This window comes from Protopterus annectens, chromosome 10.part0, assembly GCF_019279795.1.
Source record: "Protopterus annectens isolate FY-2018-M chromosome 10.part0, PAN1.0, whole genome shotgun sequence".
Lineage (NCBI taxonomy): Eukaryota > Metazoa > Chordata > Ceratodontiformes > Protopteridae > Protopterus > Protopterus annectens.
In genome coordinates this window covers 734,930,978-734,955,679 of record NC_056744.1, presented here as the reverse complement: position 1 = coordinate 734,955,679, position 24,702 = coordinate 734,930,978, and the positions used below count along the sequence as shown (strand labels likewise).

General features: G+C 39.1%; 1 protein-coding gene across 1 annotated transcript in view; it reads right to left on the bottom strand.

Annotated features, from left to right (window-relative positions):
- Positions 1-24,702, bottom strand: part of ROR1 (receptor tyrosine kinase like orphan receptor 1) — a 1,703,739-nt gene that overhangs the window by 434,676 nt on the left and 1,244,361 nt on the right. The window lies entirely within an intron of this gene.

Here is a 24,702-nt window from a genome sequence, read left to right as displayed (position 1 = left end):
GGGCAGATAGCCTAGTACTATACTATGAAACTATGAAACTATGAGGTAGGTGCATACTAACTATTAAAGTGTAGAACGTGATTATGCACGTGATGAGGTTGATGCAATGATTTAGCCTTGTGACCAAGTTAAGGTGGATGCACAATACTTTCATCGGAGCTTTCCACTGTCAACTTTAAATGTAACGATCATGCTAGACAGCACAAATCCAAATGCAAATCTGGCAGTCTAGATACAATTCCATTCTCAAAGTGCACCTCTTCTGTTTTTAATTACTGTTAAGTTTAACAAATGCTTCTCATTCTTTAACTTAAATAATGAATTATTAATATCTTCAAGGAAATTTCAAAAAGTGTTTGTTGCATACTTATTTTATATAAATTATACTATTACTGCTTTCTGTGCTTTATTTGTAAAAATACATAAAATATTTTTTCTGAATTTATGCCTGTCATGTTTTCTATTCATTTGATTAGTTTTCTTCGACAAAGGTAAAAAGAATTGTCAAAATACAATATCTATATGAGCACAAGAGCAGTGGAATATCATTTTGTGATGTCTTCTGTAGCTGCAATACAGTTGTAATGAACAGAGGTTCTCAGGTAAAATACTTTTCTCCATCTTCACTGCAGTTGCAATGCTAAGTAAACTGTGATCCCAGAAAAGATAGTTGCCAAGCTACTCTAAAGAGTACATAAACAAAGACTGACTTCTTACTGTGTAGCTGACTGACAGTTTCTAGACCATAAACCACAGTTTTGTGAAATGAGAAATGATGCAGTAAGAACTATATTAAATTTATCCAGTTCCAGAGGTGGTCGTCATATAACATAAAGCACTAGGATTTATTATATCTATAGATGATTTCCTTCAGTTATAAATGGCTGTAGGTTAACTCTTTATTGGGATAAACAGAAAGATGTTTTTGTTTTTGATACATTAGTGCACACATGCACACAAACATGAGAACAGTTGAACTTATCCCTTAATATCCTGTTAAAAGCAAAATAATATTTCACTAAATCTTTATTTCCTTCTGAAGTACTTTTTTATCTTTGTTATGTTTGCTCAAACAAATTGACCAAAACTTACACAAGGTTTATTAAGAGTGATTGCATCTCATTTAACAAATGCACAATTATTCAAGGCCAAAACATTTGGAACCTTGGGAGGTTATTAATCAAAACAGCAGGGATACAGGTTCAGAAAACATAAAAACTTTTTTTTTTTTTTTTGCAGAAGGCAAGCTTTCCTTCACCCCAGATAAGGTGATAAGCCACAACAGCCCCTTACAACACATATATAAACTCCAAGAATACACAGATTTGAAGAAGACAGAGAAAGGGATAATGCAGTCACCTTCTTGAATTGTACAAGTCTAACCACCATTACAACATAGTAGCGACATTCCAGTAACAATGTTCTGAGTATCTGACTGCCAGCAAACATCACGTTTCTCCTTATATGCGTAAAAGTATTTAAATTGTCACTATCAGTTTTCTTCACAAATATGAATTTGTAAGCACTTGTATTTAAAGACAAATGATAAGGAATCATCTTTGCCATTTGTAAATGTCTTTCTTTTCTTAACAAAAGCAGATTTTTTTGTTAATAAAATTCATAATGCTAGGGTATTTTTTATTCTCATACATATCTGCATCATATTTTTAATTTAAAATAATCCAGATGTATTTCCAAATATTCTGCTATTATTTTTGGTACAGAAAGATCATGAACAAAGGTATACCAAAAGTACCAGAAACTGTGCAGAAGATGATATAGTCATAACAGAAAATAGACATTGCTACTATAAAAATAAACAATATTGAAACATTAAATTCCCAAAAGCAGTTAAATTACCCACCAGCCAACGTACTTGCTTAGCATTACACAAAGTCTGGCAAGTAAGATTTTTTTCCATGTATACAGGTAGTGTCTTTCAAACCAGTGAAACAGCTAACTACATACTAGGACATATATAAGAAGGAACTATGATAAGTGTAACTTTTTTAGAGGAAAGTTTGCCCCATTGCCTTCCAAAGCCATGCTTCATATCTGCTACTTTGTCAATACAGTATAATTCTAATGCAACTGTAACAGTTGCATAATATTGTTTTTTCCATTTGTTTTAAAACTGCATTTCTGTATTAAAAATAAATGCATATTTTATTATGGTTTCTGCTGGATTATTATTTTTGGTTGCAATGACTTAGACTGGATTATTATGCTTACTTAATTATAAGAAACAGTGGGCGTGCACAGAAACAAATACTACAAAGCATTACATGAAATAGCTTGTGAGTGGTGAAGTGCAGGAATATAGCAACTTAAAGGCACATACAACTAGACTATGCTACTGGTGAAACAGTGCAGTATGCATCATATGTTAATGAGGATCATTCCCTATGCAAATGATAAAATCAAGCATGACAGCATGATTCAATTAAACGGGTATTCACAAATTCACACCAGCATGACTGGCCTATCACTCCTACGAAGGTAAGGTCTAAGAGTAAGTACTAGGAAGGTGTATATGGCTGAATGACTCGGTTACCTGGTATTTTCTATGATTCTAACATTCTGTGATTGGCATGGTAAGCCACAGGAGTCACTTGTTCTAAACACCATGATTTTTCTGTGTACATTAATGCCTATGATAAATGGCTATATGCTACTAAGATCAAAAAACTTCAAAGAGACATTAGTGACTTCAGCAAAGGTGAAGTGTTTGCATGGCCATGGTTTGAAAGGATTACAATAAATACAACATTTTCTACACATGCGAATGATTCTGACATTGTTTCATCTGGTAATGAAACACAGAATTCGGTAAGAACTGTTTCATCTACACATGTGCCGGTTACTATGCTAACGGATGTTTCAGCCAATTAGCCATCTCATTTTGGAGAGGAAGTTCTGCCCTCCACTGGCGGAACTCACTCTGTTGTTACAGCTACGGGAATGGTGACCGAGAATGCTGAATTAACAGCACATGGGTCATCTGTTCAAACTGGTCAAACCCTTTTTCCCTTAGAAGAGCCACTTCCTATCACTACGAGGGCATGTGGGGCAAAGTCGCCGAGTCAGGGAAGAAGAGGGGGAGTTTGGCAACTGCGACCTATGGAAGAAAGAGGAGTTGTGAGGAATACAAGAAGTAGCTCACAAGTAATTTAGTTGTTAACATTTCATCATTTAAACTTACTGATACACAAATTTCCCTCAAATAAGGGACTATCATTCATACCTTTTAAGAGATCAGATCTTGTTGATGTTTTATTAAGTTTAAAAATGTTTGCCAGAAATATTAGTATTGCAACTATATTTAAGAATGAACAAGACTATAATGTGAATTATTTCCGCAAACCTAGTGTTTATGTTCCTAAAATACATCCTAGTGTTGAAGTTTTTGTGCAGATATGTGACAAAGAAATTAGAGAGTTGTTTAGCAATAATAATATGAAAAATGCATTTTTTAATTTAAGCAATGATAAATATGAAGCGCTTGCTCAACTCAAAGCAGCCAGCTCATTAGAGATTCGCCCTGACGATAAAGTCGAGGGAATAGTAATATTAGATAAAGATTTTTATATTTTGAGTATGGGAGACTTCTTGCAAGATAGACAAACATTTGTGATTGTTAATAAATCTACAGTACAGACTATTATTGAAAATGTACTTTTTATTTTGATTTATTAATAACACATGTTATAACAGAAGACTTATTTCAGTATTTTTCTATAGAGCATCCCACCATTCCGGTAGTCTATGGACTTCCAAAAATCCACAAGGATATGTGTAACCCCCACACGCGTCCAATAGTTTCTAGCAGAGGGTGGGTAATGGAAACTATTTTCATCTACATGGAAAAGAACTTGCATCCTGTTATGGTTAATGTGGCTACTGTTTTGAAAGATACTAAAACATTCTTAGAGGACTTGTATGTTGTTACTGAATCTGTTGAGAGTACTGTTGATTTTTATTTTGTCAACATGGACATAGCCTCATTATTTACTGTTACATCTAATAATTGTGGTACTGAGAATGTTAGAACTTTATTGAATGTCATTAAAGTGTATTCCAATGTTAAGATAAACCTCATTTGTTGTCTCTTAGAGATTATTTTAGAAAACAATGTTTTTTTGTTTAATGGGGATTTTTATTTACAGAAAGTTGGCGTAGCAATGGGCATGGCATGTGCCAACAGCTACACCAACCTTGCCTTGGCCCAATGGGAAAAGGACTGTATTTTTATACACAAGTTGTTTCTCATTTATTATGGTATAAACATTTTGTTGACAATATTTTTATGTTGTGGAAGGGTTTTGAAGTTATGCTATTACAATTTGTGGATTATTTACACACTACCACCCCATTTTTGAAGTTTTCAATTAAATATTCTAAAGATCAAGTAGACTTCGTAGGTGTTAATATATGTAAGACAGACATAGAGGAGATATTTACAAGCATCGATAGGAAAGAGACAAGGAAGAATACATATTTCCATAAAAATAGCATGCATCCCCGACACATACCAAGAAATGTATTGAAATCTCAATTTCTTAGAACCTTGAGGCTACATAATGATGAGCGACAGTTACAGTCAGCATTTAATGATTTGAAGCTTGATTTTTTTTTTAGCAAGAGGCTATAAGCTGGATGATATTAATTCTCGCATTGAGTCAGTCCTATCTATGAGGGATGGGGCCAGTAAGCCGTATTTTTCTAAAAAAAAACAATTTCTCTTGTTAATACCTCAGTTGCAACAATTAGGAACACCACTAGATTTCCTTTGACTTTTTCTAGTGATGCAGGTGCTATTTGTGATGTGATTAAGAAAAACTGGAGTATTTTACTTGCTAACATAGCCGGTTTTAGGCACCAGCAAACCCTGAGGTCGCTGGGGGCCCACTGGTCCTGGGGGGCCCCCAACCACTGCAACTTATATTATCGTGATATTTTGTAACATGTCTGTCAAACCAACAAAAGCTAGTACAGCAAGCCTGTATACTTAAACCAGGTAAGTAATCTCCTTCAAAATTCAAAGATCTTTAGTTATAGTAACAATATTTTGTCAAGTAACAAACTTTACAATTTCATTAAATATTTTACCAATGATATAATGCTCCAGCCTAGTTAAGCCCTGCTGGTAGACATCCTCTTCACTAAAATTAACAACATAGCCAGTTTTAGGTACCTGCAATAACTGTGGCTGCAGGGGGGCCCTTAATCCTCATTGACTGTGTGGGGGCCCCACAAAAGCTGCTGTTGGTTGGGGAAAAATAAGGAGAAAAAATGTATTAATTTTCAATTACACTCTTTAACCTGAACAGGACTGTAATATGACCCTGTTAGGACAAAGCTGTAATGAACATAAGCAAAGTAAGCACTGACTAGAGAGATCAGCAGCCCAGGGTGATCGATCTCAGTGCAAACTGTGGAGTTTAAGAAGAGCTGATGCTTCTAATCTTCAGGGATGGTTTCTTTTTCAGGGTTTTTATACATACTGGCAGAACAACTGATACTATAACTCTCAACGTCTTTGCTGAAGAATTCTGTTCAGTGATAAAAGTAATAGCATAATAAAGTCTCAAAATGAGGAACACATTTTATATATTACTCTAATTCACTTTGAAAAAGTTAATAGAATAACACATTTGCATCAGCATGCATTTTTTAGACAATAAGCGTAAAACTCTGATTACTTGATTTAGTGTGACAGGGTAAAATTATAAGACAAAATCAGGAATATCTGTGAAATCAGGGATAGTGATAGGTATTAATTTACTACTTACTGAGGTAAATAAAATTGTCTTATCCCTGTTGCTGTTTGATGACTGCTAAACAGCAGTCACTGATCTTGTGTAGCAGTACTAGTGTTGTACAGTGTACTTGCTGAAATAAGTACAAAATTAACATTGCTGTGATGTGTGTGTGTGTGTGTGTGTGTGTGTGTGTGTGTGTGTGTGTGTGTGTGTGTGTGTGTGTGTGTGTGTGTGTGTGTAAAATATCACTGATTTTTATCAATGCACACATCCGATAATGCCAGAACACACACGTTATTCTTTTGGGTATCAGTAAAAAATGTAGCTAACAAGTGATTATATTTCAAAAGTAAGGCATAATGTTTGTCATAGGCCTTCAAACACTTAGATCTTCTAGGTATCGGGTGGCCTCCACTCCCTAGACTGTATAAATAGATACAGGGGGCTCCCTTAATCATCCTTGACTGTGGGGACCCAAAAAAAAGCTGTTTTTGGTTGAGGAAAAAGGAGGAGAAAAAATGCTTTCATTTTCTGATTGCACTCTTTAGCCTGGATGGAGTTATATGATATGACCCTGTTAGGATAAAACTGATAATAGCCTCTGTCCTCAACCACAAACATTCTAAAACATCCCTGCTCAGATGTTTGTGTACAGAAATTTACCATAGGTTATGTGGGTGCTGGGGATTGTGTAGTCATCATTTCCTTTACTTTTCTAACAGACCTCAGAGCAGACGTATACAAAGAAAGTTACTTTAGCTCCTGTAGGGGCAGTGTACGGCCCGGTAGCAGCAAAGTAGAATACATTATTGCAGTCATTATTTATTTTCACTTTCCTCACAATCAAACATTAGACACATATACAGCTGGTTGCCTTTTGGGGTTAGGATCAAGGAGTTAGTAGGCATGCTATATATATGTATTTCAGCAGTCACTTGAAATACATGACTGTGGCCATTTGAACCTCTGCTTTCATCCCAATCTAACACCAGAGGGTTGCATAGGCAGTGACTGTCTTTTTGGGAGGGTTAGTGATGTAGGCAGTATTCCCATGCAGGATCTGTGTATCCTCACAATTGACTTTTTAATTTACTTGGAGCTTCTATTTTTGTCAGCTTTGAATTTTAAGTCTTGGGTACAACTTATACCTTCATTGAAAGAAAAAAAGACTGACATTCTTTTTTCTTACTCACAATTTTTGTTTAGGCCACTTTTGGATTAAAAGGTTGGGAAATGCTCTAGCTTCTGGGGGTAGCGGCTTAATGGAGTTATTTCCTAAATGGTTATTACTATGCTGACTTGGTCAAGAAAGTATATTGAAAAGACAGAAGGAAAACTAAAGCTGAACAGCAACACTGAATTTCTTTCCTTAATCATCATTTCTGTTCAAGCCATCATTGGGTAAAAAGAAAAAAAATAAACTTAAAAGCACTTTAGAGCATATGTAAAGTTATGGCTTCTTGAAAAAGCTGAAGTAAAAAGGTAAAATGTGAGAAATGGAAGAAAAAAAAGTAATGTGCATAAGTGGGAAGCCCAACATGGGGAAAACAGAGGGGAACTCTGGAGGGTGTGTGTGTTTTGTTTTTGTTTTTTGTCTGGGGCTGAAACAGTAACCAGTGCCTTGGGTTCCATTGCATATTAGTTCTGTCCTGTACATAGAGTTGTTGTAATGTATCCTTGTTACACCTAAATGGCAGTAACTGTAAATGTCCCTTTGTGAGATGGGCCAACACAGTGTGGTATGTATGCCTGTTGTAATAAGATCATTGTAGCTAAAGGTCAGTTTGTGTGTACTACTCCTAAAAGCCTGCAGCTTGAACTAAAAAGATGGATAGAAGTAGTGGCAGTGACAGGGTGATACTTAGACTGAAAGTGGCCAGGGGCCCCCCAACTTGACATTTGCTGTGGGCCCCCAAAATGCTAACACCGGCCCTGCTTGCTAATGAAGAACTGAGGGATGCTGTCACTGCTACACCACAGTTTTCTGTTAAGAATAACACCTCCCTTAAGAGGCACTTATGCTATAAGAAACAAAGGCATACAGTGGCTATTTTTTCTCAAAGAGTTGGCACACATACATGTAGGCATTGTAATATTTGTAAATATATATTTATGGGAGCTAGATTTGTACATCCGTTATTACACTACTCGATAGATTTCTGATTTTATGCAGATTGTTTATTACACATCTGTTCTACCATAGCTTCTGTACTATATGAGTTGCTTATTATATTGGCAAAACAAACAGGTCTTTTGGAGTACGCATACAGGAACATGTCAGAGCCATCATGAATGGCAGTGATACCAATGCTCTAGCGAAACATATAATGACTTTAGGAAGACAATATCATTTTAAATGTTTTGTTTTAGAATTAATAGATGTGGATGAATGGGGAGGTAACATTAAGATAAGAACAGAAGCATGTGATCAGAAGTGGATTCTGTATTTTCAGGCTGATAGAGCACCTGGTATTAATGAAGCTAGGTCTTAGAAACCATTTCAGTATACCCGTCCCTTTAAACACTAGACTGTTATTAGTGTTTTAACAATTGAATATGATAGCTGTCTCCTGATTGGATGTGATTTATTTTAAATGTGAACTCTTTGTATTGTGTAGTTGTCTGATGAATAGGGCTTGTACCTTGAAAGCGCTTACCATTTGTTTTATTAAAGTTTTTACCTAGCCTACCTGGGACCAAGCATTGTTTTATTTTGCTTATTCTTGTCTGTACTATTGCAAGGACCCATTGCCTAGTTGCATTTTTCATCTGTAACAAGACTATGAGATATGGGAATATTCATGGATCCTGTCCTCCTGCTCTGTGTTGGAGCTTCCATGGATGCAGTGCTAGCTGGAGGTACTATGTGACCCTGTGTTGTCAGGACTGGATGCATCCTATCCAAGGGATGGTGTACCATGTCAGGAGAGTATATAAGTTTCCTTCTGTGGCCTCTGTATGTTCTGTTTTAGTAGAATGTTGGCATCTACAACACTAGGACAACACATGGACTACAGAAGAGTGTGAGGACATTCAGCCATGAAACCCTGGCTGGCTTGTCCAGTAGGGTGTGTCCATGTAGAGCCAGAAGAGCACTGGCCATAACTATAGGGCCATCTCTACTCAGTGTTTGGAATGGTGTGTTCAATCTGCATAAGCCAGACATATAGGTTCATACTAGGCTATCTGCCCTGGGGCATTTATAAGCCTAGCCCAATTGTGTTTGGCTTACGCCACCCCTTGATTTGAGTATACTGTGCCCTTTTTAAAGTTTAGTTTACTGTGCCTCTGTCTAATAGTGACACAGAAGTAATCCCCGGGACAAACCTACGACCCCCCATCCACTCATCAAGATTCTTCTTGAAGAGAGTCAGTGAGGTGCTCTGCCTAACATGAATTGGAATTCTATTCCAGAGCGAAGGGAGCCTCTGGGTTATGAATCTGTCCCTCCAGCATGTTCTATTTATTTCTGTGCTGAGGTTCAAGTCCCTCGAGCGCGTGGCTCTAAGGGATTTAGATTTACTGAGGTGGGGCATGTCCATTAATTCTGGGTTGGACATAGCTTTATATGTCAGGCATAGATCGCCTCGAAGTAGGCGGTATGCAACTGAGTAGAGCTGGAGTTTTTTTAACCGAGCAGCATATGACATCTGTTTGAGTCCCTTGATCCTCCTGGTGAGGTACTTTTGGGGTCTTTCTAATTGCTGCAGGTGTCGGGTAAGGTACATCCCAAAGGGGGCATTGTATTCTATGATGGGCCTGATGAGGGATGAATAAAGGGGCACGATTACCTCTCTTGATCTAGATGTGAATCCTTTCATGATGAGGTGGGCTATGTAGAAGGTCTTTCTAACCACTTTGGCAATGTGGTTGTCAAAGGAGAGATTGCTATCAACTTGGGTCCCCAGATCCCTAATTACTTTCTCTGTACTTAATGGGTTACCACCTATGTGGTAATTTGTGGGCACATTGTTTTTGCCAAAGGGTATGACTATACACTTTTTGGCATTTAGCTTTAGACCATGGCTCTGGCACCAGTTATCCGTCTCTGCAAGACCTTTTAGAAGGATGTTTGTGTCAGCTGGAGAGTCGATTATGGCACCCAGTTTGCAGTCATCTGTGAACTTGGTGAGCCATAGTCCTCCCACATTGGCCTGTACCTCAGAAAAGTAAATACCGAACAAGAGAGGTCCCAGGACAGAACCTTGTGGGATGCCACTTGTGACCAGTTTCGAGTCTGACATGGCTCCAGCAACTCTGACTCTGTGGGTTCTGTCTTTGAGCCAGTTTGTGACCCATCTTGTGACATAGGGGTTTATATTTAGGCTGGATAGCTTATCTATGATGCCTGAGTGGGGTATTGCGTCAAATGCCTTTGCGAGGTCCAGATAGGCTGTGTGGACTACCTTCCCTTCATCTATGGTCTTGGTGACTGTTTCGAAGAAGTCAACCAGGTTCAAAAGGCAGGATCTGCCCTTGACGAAGCCAAATTGGGTAGGATCTAGTGTCTGTAGGTCCCCAATGTCTTTGTTTATGAGTTCCATGATGATCCTCTCCATAGCCTTGCAGACTAGGCTAGTCAGGCTTATGGGGTGATAGTTTCCAGGGTCTGTAGAGGCGCCACCTTTGTGGAGTGGGACCACTGTTGCTGTACGCCATTCTTTGGGCACATATCCTGTAGTGAGGCTGAGATTGTACAGCAGTTTTACTTGAGGGATTAGTTCTTCTTGGAGGTCATATAGGACGCAATCCGGGATGCCTTCTGGTTCCATGGAAGCAGTGTTTTTTGCTTTGGAGAGGGCGGCCTTCACCTGAGCATCAGAGATGTTTGGGAGGCTGCACTCTGCCAGGATAGATACTTGCTCTTTTGGGCAGGAGGGGGTGGAGAAGTTTGCACTGAACCTGTCTGCCAGGATACTGGCAATGTCTGTGGGTTCAGTGTATTTTTTGTCATTTAGAATCAACTCAGAACAAGTCTGGGAGTTGCATCCCAGGTTCCTAACATAACTGAAAAAAGCCTTATGATTGTCTTTAGTGTCCTGTGCAATTTTTCTCTCAAAGCTGGCCTTGGAGGATTTTATGAGGGATCGTAATTTTTTGCTAGTACTGATCAGAGATGCCTTCCCTTTTAGGGATTTTGCTCTATCATGTAGTAGCTTCCTCCTTCTGTTGTACAGTTTATTTATGGCTGGGGTCCACCAGACTGGACGCCTGCCTTTGGATGATTGGGTCTTGATTTTGTTTGGGATAGCATGATCCATGCATTCCTGGAGATGTCCGTAGAATGCGTTTATATAGGATTCTGCAGTTTGGGCCGTAGTTTCCACTGGCCCTGGGGCCTTGAAGGATTCCACTTCGGTTTTGAGAAGTGTGAAGTTCACTTTTGAGAAGTTTTTCACTGTGGTTTTCTGGGCTGGGGTTGGGGTCGGGATGTGGATATCCAGTGAAATTAATTTATGGTCTGATCTTACCAATGAGGGATATACTTCTGGTATGGAGCATAGAGTCCCCATGTTGGTAATGATCAGGTCTATTATGTTCATATGATCATGCAAAGTTCATTCCTCCCATAGTACAGATACAGCAGCCAATTGCCAACATCCTCATGTTTATATCAATGGCTGCCAACATGCCCACCAATATCCTCAACAAAAATGACTGCTCCAGGTCCCTATACACCATGTCACTCTGTATGCATTTCAGTATGTGTTACAGTCCCCATAGTGGCTGCAGTTTCTCACACAAGCCACCCAGTACACTCATAATGTATAATATGGCATGACTAGTGGCTGTCTCTGCCTGTCTCACTGACCTACACATCCACTGATTGAAGCCAAAGGTGATACACAAGTCTATGAATAATCTGGAATCATAGTGATGACAGCCACCTACTTGTCTCTCCACTATGCCCACTGCATGTACTTTAGAGGCAGTGTGGGCCTCTGATGCTATCAATGGTGGTCACACCTGTGTGACAGGGGTGGGACTAACATGGAGGAGATGCCCTTTGTAGAATCATACTATTATAGTCAAATACCAGCCTGAAGACCCAAGGAGGCATTTTAAGCCTAGCCAAGGTTCCCAAAATAAAATTTGATAGGTAATGGTTCCCAAATGTTTTGTGGAGGGTGTGTATTCTTAGGTATGCAAACAATTGCAAGCTTCCTCTCTATAGGAGAGACATGAGTGGCAGATCATGGAGTATATTTATGGTTCCTAATCCACTGGTCCATGTTTTGCTTAAATAAATGTAGGAAAGATCTATGCATCACATGGACGGAAGGCCTACTCCAGAGAAGATGGAGCCTTTGAGGCACATACCTGTCCCACCAGCACATCTTACTACTGCTACTGGTGAGGTTTAGATCCCTAGATTGGGTGTTTCTGATACTAGTTGTTTTTCAAATGTATGACACTTCCATTAGTACTGGATCTGAGGAAACGTTGTAGGCTAGGCATAACTCATCTCTCAGCAGCCTGTGATGGTCTGCATAGCACTTGTTTTCTGTCCGTTTTATATTTTTCAAGATATCTCTGTGGATGCTCCAGTTGCTGCATATGCCTGCTGAGGTACATACAAAAGGGGGCATTGTACTCAATGATTTGTTTTATGAGTGCAGAGTAAAATGCTACGATGACTTGTTTGGATCTAGATGCTATTCCTTTACTTATAAGTTTTTCAACATGGAATGATTTCCTCACTACAGTAGAAGCATGTTGTTCAAATGTCAAATCTCCATCTGCAAGTATTCCCAAGCCCTGACTATGGGATCTACTCTCAGGGTGCTATCAGTATGGCAGTTTGCATGGATGGCCATCTTGCTGAACAATAATATATCACTATACATTAGCTTTGACTTCAGAAAAGTAGATGAGAAACAGCAGTGGCCATAGCACAAAGCCCCAGGGGATGCCATTAGTAACCGGCTTTTTTTGTGGCAATAGAGTCCCATATTCTAACTTCTTGGGTCCTGTCAGTGAGACATCTAGCTATCCATTGGATGACATATTGGGGTAATACCTAATTTAATGAGCTTGTTAACAATGCCTGAGTGGGGTATTGTATCAAATGCCTCAGCCAAGGTGAGGTAGGCAATATGTATTGATTTCCGTCATCCATCACATTAGTAACCTTCTCAATGAAGTCTGCTTGGTTTAGCAGGCAAGACCTACCCTTGACAAACTCAAAGGTCAGCATTTGTAGGTTACCTATATCAACATTAATGATATTCATGATTATCGTCTCTATAGCTTTGCACAGCAGGGTCATCAGCCTAATGGGCTGGTAATTTTCAGAGTCCATGGATAAGCCACCCTTGTGCAGTGGTATGACTGTTGCAGTCCTCATTTCATTTGGTACAAAGCTGGTTCAGAGGCTGTGGATGAATAGGAATTTTACTGGGACTATTAGTGCATGTTTCATGCTATTAAGAAGGCATCCTGGGATATTATCGGGATCCAATAATGCAGTGCTCTTGGTCTTGGAGACCACCTTGAGAACCTGAACTCTAGTGATGGATGTCAGAATTACTGGAGGAATATCTGGAGGTGGGAAGATGGGGGGGGGGGTAATGTTTAAGCCAAATTAGTAAATCAGGAGATTAGCTATATCTTCTGGTTCTGTTCAGGTGGCACCATTTACAGTTTTTTGGGAACATTGATGTGAATTGCCTTTAAGGTTTTGGACAAAGCTAAAAAAAGTCTTGTGGCTATTTTTACCTGAAGTATGGCTATTGACAACGTTATTAAAACCCTGAGTTGCTTGTTTAGGCTGATGAGAGAGATTTACCTTACTGGATATTCCCTGTCTAAGTTTTTGCCACAAGTTTCTGCCTTTTGTTGTATAGCCTATTAGGAATTTTTTTTTTGTGCTAGCCCTGCACTTACTTTTAGGTAGTTTACAGCAGTTTGTATACAACTGCTGATATGGTTGTGCAGGGATTCTGTGAAAGTTTCTGTAGAGCAACAGTATTCTCTGGATCAGGGGGATCTTGAAATGTACTTAGGATGTCACTTAGTGGTATTAAGTTTGCCTTGGAATAATTCTTAAAACTTTTTGGGTTTCCAGATGTCCCTGGTTTTACATTTACTTCAAAGGAAACTTACCTGACTAGTGAGGACATTACACTTGCAGAGGGCAATGTTTTGTAATGTTTGTGAGGACCAGGATGAGGATTTTTTTGTTGTGCTGGCATTTACAAAGGCCAGGAAACTCCAGGCCTGTATACTGGGGTTCATGCATGATTCTCAGTTTATACTGTTATAGTTGAAGTTGCCCATAAATATGGTGATGGATTGGATGGGGAGTATATCAAGTACCTTTAAATAAGTATTGGTGGTTTTCCTGGGTCATTCAAGAGGACTATAGCTTACAAGACATGGAATGAGACCTTATTTATGATGATTTATGTGTAGAAACTCAAGTTCATTATACTGATGGACCAGGCTTGAGGTGTGTTTATATTTAATGTATACAGAGACACTGCCACCTTTTGTCCCTTTCCTTGCAATAGCTAGTCTAAATGTGTGGAAGGCATTGTAGCCCTGCACTGCTGAGGTGCTCTCCATGGCATTAAACCATGTCTATATTCTCCAAGGTGAGGAGAGTCTGCAGGGAGTGGAATTTCTTGCCAGTAACACGTTCAGATTTTTCTGCTTTGATACAACTATGTCAGAAGGTTTATCTTCCTGTCAATCCCTAAAAAAAGGCAGTATGGGGTGGAAAATGTTTTGCCAATATTAAAAATCCCAGTGGGGTAGGTGTAGATCATCTCTGATAAAGCAGCATGGTCTGTTGGCCATGTCCTCTGAGGATGACAGATATTGTACCCCCTTCAAACAACACCATACTTTGAGAAAATTGTTGATATTGATTATTTTCTGTTCTTATTGTGGCATCAGACTAAGAGAATGTAGAATGCTGCTCAATGCTAGGTTTATACCAACCTGGGATACATAGTCCAAAAGCTTAGTCATGTCTTTCTTCATATAATCCAGGGTGAGACATTTCAGGTGATTAACACCCACAGGGACTATGGCTAAGTCATACTTGTACTTGTTAAGTGACCTGATTGACTGAGTGCAAGAGTGATTTGATGGATCCTGGCATCTGATAGGCAACTGACCATGATTCTGTCTTTGCTTAGCCTGGTGTGTGAGACATCTGTGTGTCTCATTATGGAGCCTCCAATGACTAGAATGCCAGACTGTGTAGTGATGTGCCTTATGGGCTTAGAGGTTGGGACACCGTTTCATCAGACTGTTCTAAACTAGTAACAAATGCAGTTAAATACCATAAGTTAATTAGTCAATTAAAGCAGTGATAAAAGCATCAATTATCAAAGAGAAAATTTTCACAACAAGAAAGCAGGCAAATGAAACATATAAAAAAGATAAAAATATATATATAAAAAATATGTATAGAAAACAGTCCTATACTCAGGATTGTTTTCTATACATATTTTTATATATATTTTTATATATATTTTTTATATATTTTTATATAAATGTTTTATATATATTCTTTATATATATTTTTTATACATTTTTTATATATATATTTTATATATATATATATATTTTTTTTTTTTTTTGAAGCTTACTCTCTTTCTTTTGTGTACATTAAAGTTTATTGTTTTACCTTCAGCTGTGTTAGCTTCGGTACTTTTTTGTTTTTCTTAGTAGTTACTTGTTACTGTACCAGTCTATTTTTATTCTCAGCATACTTTTTACATTTCTCTATGTCACCTCTACTCCTTGTTCGGCACTTCCTGAACATTTACACCATTGTGTAACTTCACCGCAAAATTCCTTGTTTTTTTTGTCGTCGTTGTTTTTTAAAACTTGCCTGTAAGCTGCACTCGATCAGGTCCACTTCAGTGAAGCAAGGGACCTGATTAGCTACAGCAGCCAGGGAAGTAAATTCTAGTTTGCTGATTGGTTGCAGCAGCAGGGAGTAAGCTGTAGCTTTTTTTTCTAACACGGAACCTCAAGATGAGAACATAGCAAGGATTGGTGGTAGTGGACACAGTCTTTGCAAGACATTCAGAAATTTCAGAATGTTTTCTTTATTTAAACAACACTAAGCAATTAACAGCAGAGCTAAAACATCTGAGGAGTTGAGGGGGAAAATAAAAAAAAGGTGACAAAATGCTGAAACTTGAGAAACAGGTACAATCTCGTATGTCAAGCTCTTTTAAATTACTTAGTGATAAGGATAATGGACTCTTGTCAAATTGTTAAGGTGGCTTTGGACAATTATAATGAGTTGGGAAGGATCAGTCTCAAAAACCTTTTTGATCTAGATATCTCATTACTAATAAGTCTTGGCTGTTAAATAAATAATTAACAATCATCATGGACTTTATAAATAAGGATATAGGGAATCTCCAAACTCTGGACCCCACATAGTTTGGGATTGTGAAAGGCAGATCATGCCTGCTCAACCTGATAGACTTCTTTGAGTCTGTCACCAGAGCTGTGGATGAGGGCAAGGTAGTTCACACAGCCTACCAAGATCTTGCCAAGGCCTTCGACACCATCCTTCACTCAGGAATCATAGACAGACTCACTAAACTAGGCATAAACCCCTATGTCATAAGATGGGTTGCCTACTGGCTCACTGATCAAACCCACACTGTGAAAGTAGCAGACTCCAAATCTGACTACCAACCAGTTACAAGTGGTGCCCCACAGGGATCGGTCCTAGGTCCTCTCCTGTTTGGCATCTACTTCTCTGAAGTTCAAGCCAACATAAAGGGGCTCTGGCTGACCAAGTTCGCAGATGATTGCAAACTGGGAGCCATTACTGATTCTCCAACTGATGTAGACGTTCTACAAAAAGGCCTCACAGACACCAATGACTGGTGCCAGAACCATGGCCTTAAGCTCAATGAAAAAAGTGCATTGTCATTCCCTTTGGGAAAAATTCGGTGCCCATGAACTACCACATAGGTGGTAGTTCACTAAACACCAAAGGTGTGATAAGAGACCTGGGGACACAGGTTGACAGCAACCTCTCCTTTGATAACCACATTGCCACTGTAGTCAGAAAGTCCTTCTGTATGGCACATCTCATTACAAAAGGTTTCTCATCCAGGAAGAAAGAGGTCATAATCCCTCTCTACTTGTCCCTCATTAGACCTATTATTGAATACAATGCCTCATTTGGTATGTACCTCACTAGACACCTACAATAACTGGTAAGGCCACAAAAATACCTCACTAAGAGGATCTTAGGCCTTAGACACACCCACTATACAGATAGATTCAAAATACTTCACCTATAATCTGCCTTTTATCACCTACTAAGAGGCGATCTCTGCTTGACCTACAAAGCCATGTCTGACCCAGAGCTGCTAGATATGCTACACCTAAAGAAATCCCAATCCCTCTGCGCCACACACTCCAGGGACCTAAACCTCATTACCACAATAAACAGAACATGCTGGAGGGACAGGTTCCTAACCCAGAGACTTCCCATACTCTGGAACAAACTTCCCATTCACATCAAGCAGAGCACTTCACTGGCCCTCTTTTAAGAGAAATTCTGACAAGTGGATGGGGAATAGGAAGTTCACCCTAGGGATCACTTCATTGGCCTTGCTTGACAAGGGCACTGGGAACTAACTTTGGGCAGCATGATGCCAGGGAATCTTCTTGGGTGAGGCTTATATAGACTCCAGAGCCATTAGCCTAGTATACACCTATGAATCTATGAACAAGCCTATTTCCGACAGATTAAACAAGGCTTCACAACAAAGTTGATATATTTTTTAGGTAAGTATTAACTACCCAAATGTATCTTTCTAGACTAACGTATGTATTAATATAAGTAACTTGTTCTTGGCAGTAAGTAGACACTTGGAGGTTTGAAAGAGTGCATCCCATCTCAGAAGTGACCTGGCCCTTCTCTACTGCCATTAGAGAGCAGATGAAAAAGTTCTTACATAGCTAGCGTTAGCCCCCCGCCAAAAATATTTTTTCTTTCATATGGTCATTCACTATTTGCAGCTTTGAGAATTTCATTCAAAACTTGACATGTTTTAAGTCTATATTTTAAATCTAAATCACATGCTCCTTGTTTTTGAGAAACGCAGGATTGGTGGGAAGCATTCATCCTTTGGCGGGAGAGAAGTACATATGGTAGTCGGTGTGTTATGAAGAGAGGAAGCAAGAAAGCTAATATTAATCAGGCTGTTATGATCATTTCTCAATGATAGTGACAAAGTGGCTAAAATGGATTCCAGCCTCTTTCATTGTTCTTTTTTTGAAATCTCATTTCTCCTAGTAATGTGGGGAACATCTAGAGGTATCTGATGTTTGAGAAGTTTGTGGATGGCAAAGGCATCCTGCATATAAATTAATATGCAGATATCTGCAGGGCTACTTTAAAAAAAACAAAATAGAGAAGAGTATCTGTTTTGATGCAACTTTGGTAAAGGTCAACAAGGGCAGTAAAACACCCACATAGAACTGCTTAAGACATGACAGTAGGAAGTGAACTGGGAGGGATGTTTCTCAGTATCCTGGCATATGTACTGCAAAGTTTTCTTGACTGGCATGAGAACATGGTTGCTAACCTGTTTGCTAATAGGAAAGATATTTTCTCACCTTGGAAGGCTTTTGATTTGCATATAGGTTGTTATGAGGGTGATAGTGTCTTTAAGATGCCAACAACAGTATCATTACATCTGAATTTCATAGCAACACTATGGCATAACTATAAAATACTATGGAATAATTGGTTAGTGGAAATCTTATTGCTCCAAAAACAGGCAGGTGGGATTTTGAAAAGCCATGCTTGGAGCAGGAGAAGTGATTGCCTGTCCCTTTGGAGAAGCCTAAACCACCACTTCATACACTTCTTATTAGAAGGCTGGATTAAATGTAATTGACTACAATAATGGGCATTTACAATGAGAGTTTAATAACACATTATTATGACCGTGTTACAGATGTTATCCTGAAATGTAAATGGAGTCGCTTGTCCAGTAAAAAGTAATATGATGAACTTAATTAATAAGGAAAAGGTACAAGTGTTAATGCTCCAGCAAACACCCTTAACTCAGGCAGAACATATGAAATTGACAAGTAGGGACTATCATTAGCACAAAGTAGTAATGAGAGGGAAGATGGAGAGGAGTTGTAGTGCTGGGTAAAAGTAAGCAGAATTAGATCGAAAAAGGCACAACAGTCGGCAGGGGTGGGTGTTTAGCAAGGTGGAAAAGCAGGGTAAAGAGAAAATTTATCTGCCTCTGCAGGCAAAATATGTAACTATCAGGAAACTAATCCTACAAATCAATTTTGTTGCTAAAGGAGTTTTGTTGATAGCCAGAGACTAGAATAGGACAGTTAAAGAACTGGAAATAGGCAGGAAAAACAGGTACAGGCAGTAGACTAGTTCAGGGAAAAAACATTAAATAACTATTGAGAAATCTGGGACTCATAGATTGCTGCCAGAAAGAAAGGCAGGGTCAAGCAGATAAGGGTTGTGCACACTACAGTAGTAAATGAAGGTTTGATAATGAATAAACAATACAGTGCTCTTGGCCTTGGAGACTACTTTGAGGACCTGCACTGCACTGTCTATTCATCAAATCTTCAAAGTTATTGCAGCTAGATTGCACATCAAATCTTCAAAGCTACTAGCAGCTATATTACACCAACAGGCAGTGCAAAGGGCAGTAGATTAATTAAGAGATTCTAAAGGGGGGAACTTAAAGAGGCCTTACCAGAAATAAGGGAGATATTCAGGTCTTATTTTTGTGACTCTGTATGAAGGGCAAAACAGTAGTATAGACAGGGATAGAAAGACAAGAACTTTGCTGTCCGAATTATAGCTTCTGATGTTAATTATGGAAATAAGTTCCAATCTTATAAAACCAATTGCAGTAAAAGAAGCAAGATATGCTCTGGGAAAACAATTGAATGAAAAAACTCCTAAACTTGACGGCACGCCTATATAATTATGGTAATTATCAAAAGAAAAGCTAATGCAGATCTGGGTAAACTTTTGTTTACTAAAATCTTACAGAGAGAGGAAGTTCCAAGTTCTTGGAAAGAAGGTCTTGTAGCTGTCATAGCCAAAGAGGTTAAGGATCTTAAAAAATCTGAATCCCTATAGACTAATAACAATTTAAATCATAATTATAGGACCTATATGGCAATTTTGGTGGCAAGGTTACGCCTGTTTCTACCAACAGTAACACATCTGGATCAAAAGGGGTTTATAGAGGGAAGGAGCACTTTTGATAATCTCTTATGAACATTAATGATAATTAAAGAGGCTAATCTAGAGCAAACAAAATTATCAATACTCTCATTAGGTGTAAAAAAAAACATGACAGAGTAGATTGGGGGGTTTCTTCATTATGGTGCTGGAAAGCATGAACTTCCCTGATGAGCTTGTTAAGATTTGGTAGAGGTTGTATCATAACTCATCAACAACAGCCAGGGTGATAGGGGTTGTATCAAAATCATTTTGGCTGTCCTGAGGGTCTAGACAGGTGTGCCATATCTTCCCATTATTATTTGCTTTATATTTGGAACCATTGGCATTGTGGATAATACTTTCTCACATTAGAGGCTTTCATTGGGGCAATCTGCAGCTTAAACTTGCATTATACACAGATAATATAACTGTCACACTAAAGCACCTGCTTGATGATATACCACAACTAATGAAAACAATGAAACAGTTTGGGGAAATGTTAGGGTATAAAATAAATTAAAGCAAGACTAAGGCAATTGGAATTAATCTAGAAACTCAGAAAGAACTTCAAAGGAGATTTCCAGAATGGTGGAAAGAAAGTCAATTTAGATATTTGGGAATTTTACTTGCTAGCATGTACAGGACTTCTCTGTTAAAGTCTTATCTGGCTATTTTTGAAAAGGTCAGAGGGAACTTGAGAACATGGATATTATGAGATCTGGAATTAGATCAGAGAGTACATGTGTTACATTGTCAAATAGTACCCTGCTTCCTGTACCTATGATAATCTTTCAAGTCATGGCCAAAAAGGGAATATTACAAAAGCTAAAAAAAAATAGATGTGGGATTTCATATGGCATAGTGATAAGGTGAGAGTGAAATGAGAGAGATTAATATTTTCAAGGGATATGGTGGGGGTACCTGGTATAGACAGGTACTAAAAGGCAATGATCTTGCTATGTTGGCCAAAATAAGCTGAAGTGATCTGAATTAAAGTTGGAAAAGAATGCTGCTGGTAAATAATGACTGGTTAGGTTCAAACGATATATTAGAATCTTTTTGGGGAGGAAGGTCAAGATAATGACTTACCATACTTACATGAGTTGTGTATGGATGGCAATTACTGCTCTTATGTATAATTCATGGAACATAGAAATATTGCCAACTGGAGTACAAATAAAAAGCATGGTTAGGCTTGACCTTGCAGAGGACTGGAGAAAATTAAAGACACCTTTAAGGTATTGTGATCAGTTACTGTTAAAAGGCAGAGTATTGACATGGGATGAAGTCCGGAGAACCTCTGGAGTACTGGAAGGGAAGTATTTGCAGCTTTATGCTATAAGGAGACAACTGGAAACCTTACCTTGTGTTAAAAATATCTACAGAAGATTGGCCAGGTTTAATCCACTGATGGAGAACACTGCAGATCCAACCATAATTTGATAAAAGGATAGTCTCCAAGGACTTCCAAGATGACTTCACAGTGATCAACAGCTTGACTTCAGCTCTAACAGTGTGGAAACAGAAACTGAGAAACTGCAGCCAGAGATACTGTCAATGTGAGTAAAATTAATTTACTGCCTGGATGCCTACAGAGAAGAAACTAACAGAGCCTGAAAGAAATTAAACTAGAAAAGGTGAAGAGAAAACACTGACTAGGAAGAATCTTGCAGCTCACAGCCAGTGCTAGGCACCCACTGAACCTGCAGCTGCAAGGTGCCCCTAATTACCTCCTAATTATCTCCAGGTTAAAACAGCCCTATCCAAAGCCAAAAATACAGCTTCAATGGGACTGGATGGTGTCCCAGACTGTGTCTTACAAGACCACCAAAATTAACTAACCCCTCACCTAAACACACTGTTCAAACTCAGCCTCTTTACAGGCTACGTACCCACAGAATGGTGCACAGCAACGGTTATCCCGCTCCATAAAGGTGGAGCCACAACAGACCCTGGGAACTATCGCCCTATAAGCCTAACTAGCCTGGTCTGCAAGGCTATCATGGAACTCATTAACAAAGACATTGGGAACCTCCAAACCTCTGTTAAGGGCAGATCATGCCTCCTAAACCTGGTGGACTTCTTTGAGACAGTTACCAAGGCATTAGATGAGGGAAAGGAGGTCCACACAGCCTACCTAGACCTTGCAAAGGCTTTCGACACCATTCCCCATTCTAGTATTATAGACAAGCTCACCAGCTTGAACATAAACCCCTACGTCACAAGATGGGTTGCCAACTGGCTCATGGATAGAACTCACATGGTGAGAGTTGCAGGCTCTATGTCCGACTCTAAACTGGTTATAAGTGGTGTCCCACAGGGCTCAGTTCTAGGACCCCTCCTGTTCGGTATATACTTCTCAGAGGTACAGGCAAGCATAGGAGGACTATGGCTGACCAAGTTCATAGACGACTGCAAACTAGGGGCCATAATTGATTCCCTGGCTGATACAGACACCTTCCTGAAGGGTCTCACTGAGACGGATACCTGGTGTCAAAATCATGGCCTCAAACTAAATGCCAAAAAGTGTATAATCATCCCCTTTGGAAAAAACAAAGTACCCACAAACTACCACATAGGTGGTAGTCCCCTAAATACAGAAAATGTAATAAGGGATCTGGGGACCCAAGTAGATAGTAATCTCTCCTTTGATAATCATATTGCCAAGGTGGTTAGAAAATCCTTCTATGTGGCCCACCTAATCACAAAAGGGTTCGCATCTAGAACAAAAGAGGTTATTGTGCCTCTCTACTCATTACTCATTAGACCCATCATAGAATACGACGCCCCATTTGGGATGTACCTTACAAGACACCTGCACCAGCTGGAAAGACCACAAAAGTACCTCACCAAGAGGATTACTGGCATCAAACAGATGCCCTATGCAGCCCGACACAAGAAACTCCAGCTGTACTTGGTTGCATACCACTTACTCAGAGGTGATCTGTGCCTGACATACAAGACCATGTCCAACCCAGAATTGATGGACATGCTCCACCTAAAAAAAGACAAATCCCGGAGAGCCACACGGTCTAGAGATATAAACCTCACCACAACGATAAATAGGACATGCTGGAGGGATAGATTCCTGTCCCAGAGACTCCCCTTGCTTTTGAACAGGATTCCAATATATGTATGTATATATATATATATATATATATATATATATATATATATCAAGCAGAGCCCCTCACTAACACTCTTCAAGAGAAACTTTGACGGGTGGATGGGAAACAGAAAATTTACCCCGGGGATCACTGCAGTGGCTCTGATGGACAGTGGCACAGGGAACTAATGGCTCTGCTGGACGGGCACAGGGAACTAATCTAAGGGGGTGGCGAAAGCCAACGCATTCTGGCTAGGCTTATAAATGCCCTTGGGCAGATAGCCATGTACCTACCTATGAACCTTGTGTGCAAGGGCACCCACATGAAGCAGCTGTGGGTTTCTCAGTCTCCTCCTCTCCTTGCTCATTAAACCCTGTTATGCTAGTATTGTGTATATCAACAATATTTACAACTATCCCTGATGGTGCTCCTTTGTTCTGTGATAACTTTTTGCTTTGTCCAGAGTTATTGTGCTGACAGGTTGTGAGGGGGATTAAGGGCTGTGAGAATGTTGCACAATTTTCAGATGTTTGTCTAATATTTGTCTTTTCTCATTAAAGCATGCGGGGTCAGGCAATGCATTTTACTGCAAATCTGTTATTCTAGCATCTTTGTTAGCTCATAAGTGCATTGTTTTTTAATGGTACACCTTTGCATTTTTATTTTGTTTTCAATTCATCCAGAGTTATTGTGCTGAGATACTGAGGGAGGTAGGGGCTGCAGAATGTACTGCTGTCTTAATGCACACTAATACAAACCCTGTTCTACTATCTAAGTTTATCATAGCAATGTTTTAAACTATCCCTGATGTTATGCCTTTGTTCTGCTGTTTTTTTTTTTTTTTTTTTTTCTGTCTGGAATTGTTAAGCTGAGAGGTTAGTGGAACTGTATGGGGCTGTGAGAATTTTGCACAATGTTTCGATGTTTGCTCTGTATTTTTGGTCTGTTCCTCATCAAAAATGTGGATTCACCCAATGCATGCTACTGGAAAATCTGTTACTCTTACCATCTTTATTACTTCATAAGTACATTGTTTTAAATCCCTAATGTTATTTCCTTGCCTTGTTTTTTATTTTTTTTTTTATCTCATCTAGAATTCTGCTGAGACATTGGGGAGAGGCATGAGAATTCTGCAGAATGTACTGATTATTTTAATGAATGGTAATGCAAATGCTGTTATTTTAATATATTTCTAGTTTATCATAGCAATGTTTGTAACTATCCCTGATGTTACATCTTTGTTCTGCAGTTATTTTTGGCTTTGGAATTATGCTGAGAGGTTAGGAGGTTGGTAGACTCTGTGAGAATGTTACACAATGACCAAATGTTTGGCAGTTTTGGTCTGTTCATCAAAAATGTGGGGTCATACAATGCATGCTACTGCAAAATCTTATTCTAGCATCATTATTAGTTCATAAGACCAGTATTTTAAATCCTTAATGTTCAGTCTTGCTGTAGTGCTGTCTTCATGTGTGAGTGTCTATGTCCTGTGTGTGAGAGTCTGGGTAACTGTAGGGAGTTTCTGTGGGTGTCTCTATTCAGTCTTGCTGTACTGCTGTCTTTGTCTTGTGCTTCTGTCCTGTGTTTGGGAGTCAGTGTGGGTGTCTTAGTGTAATGTCAT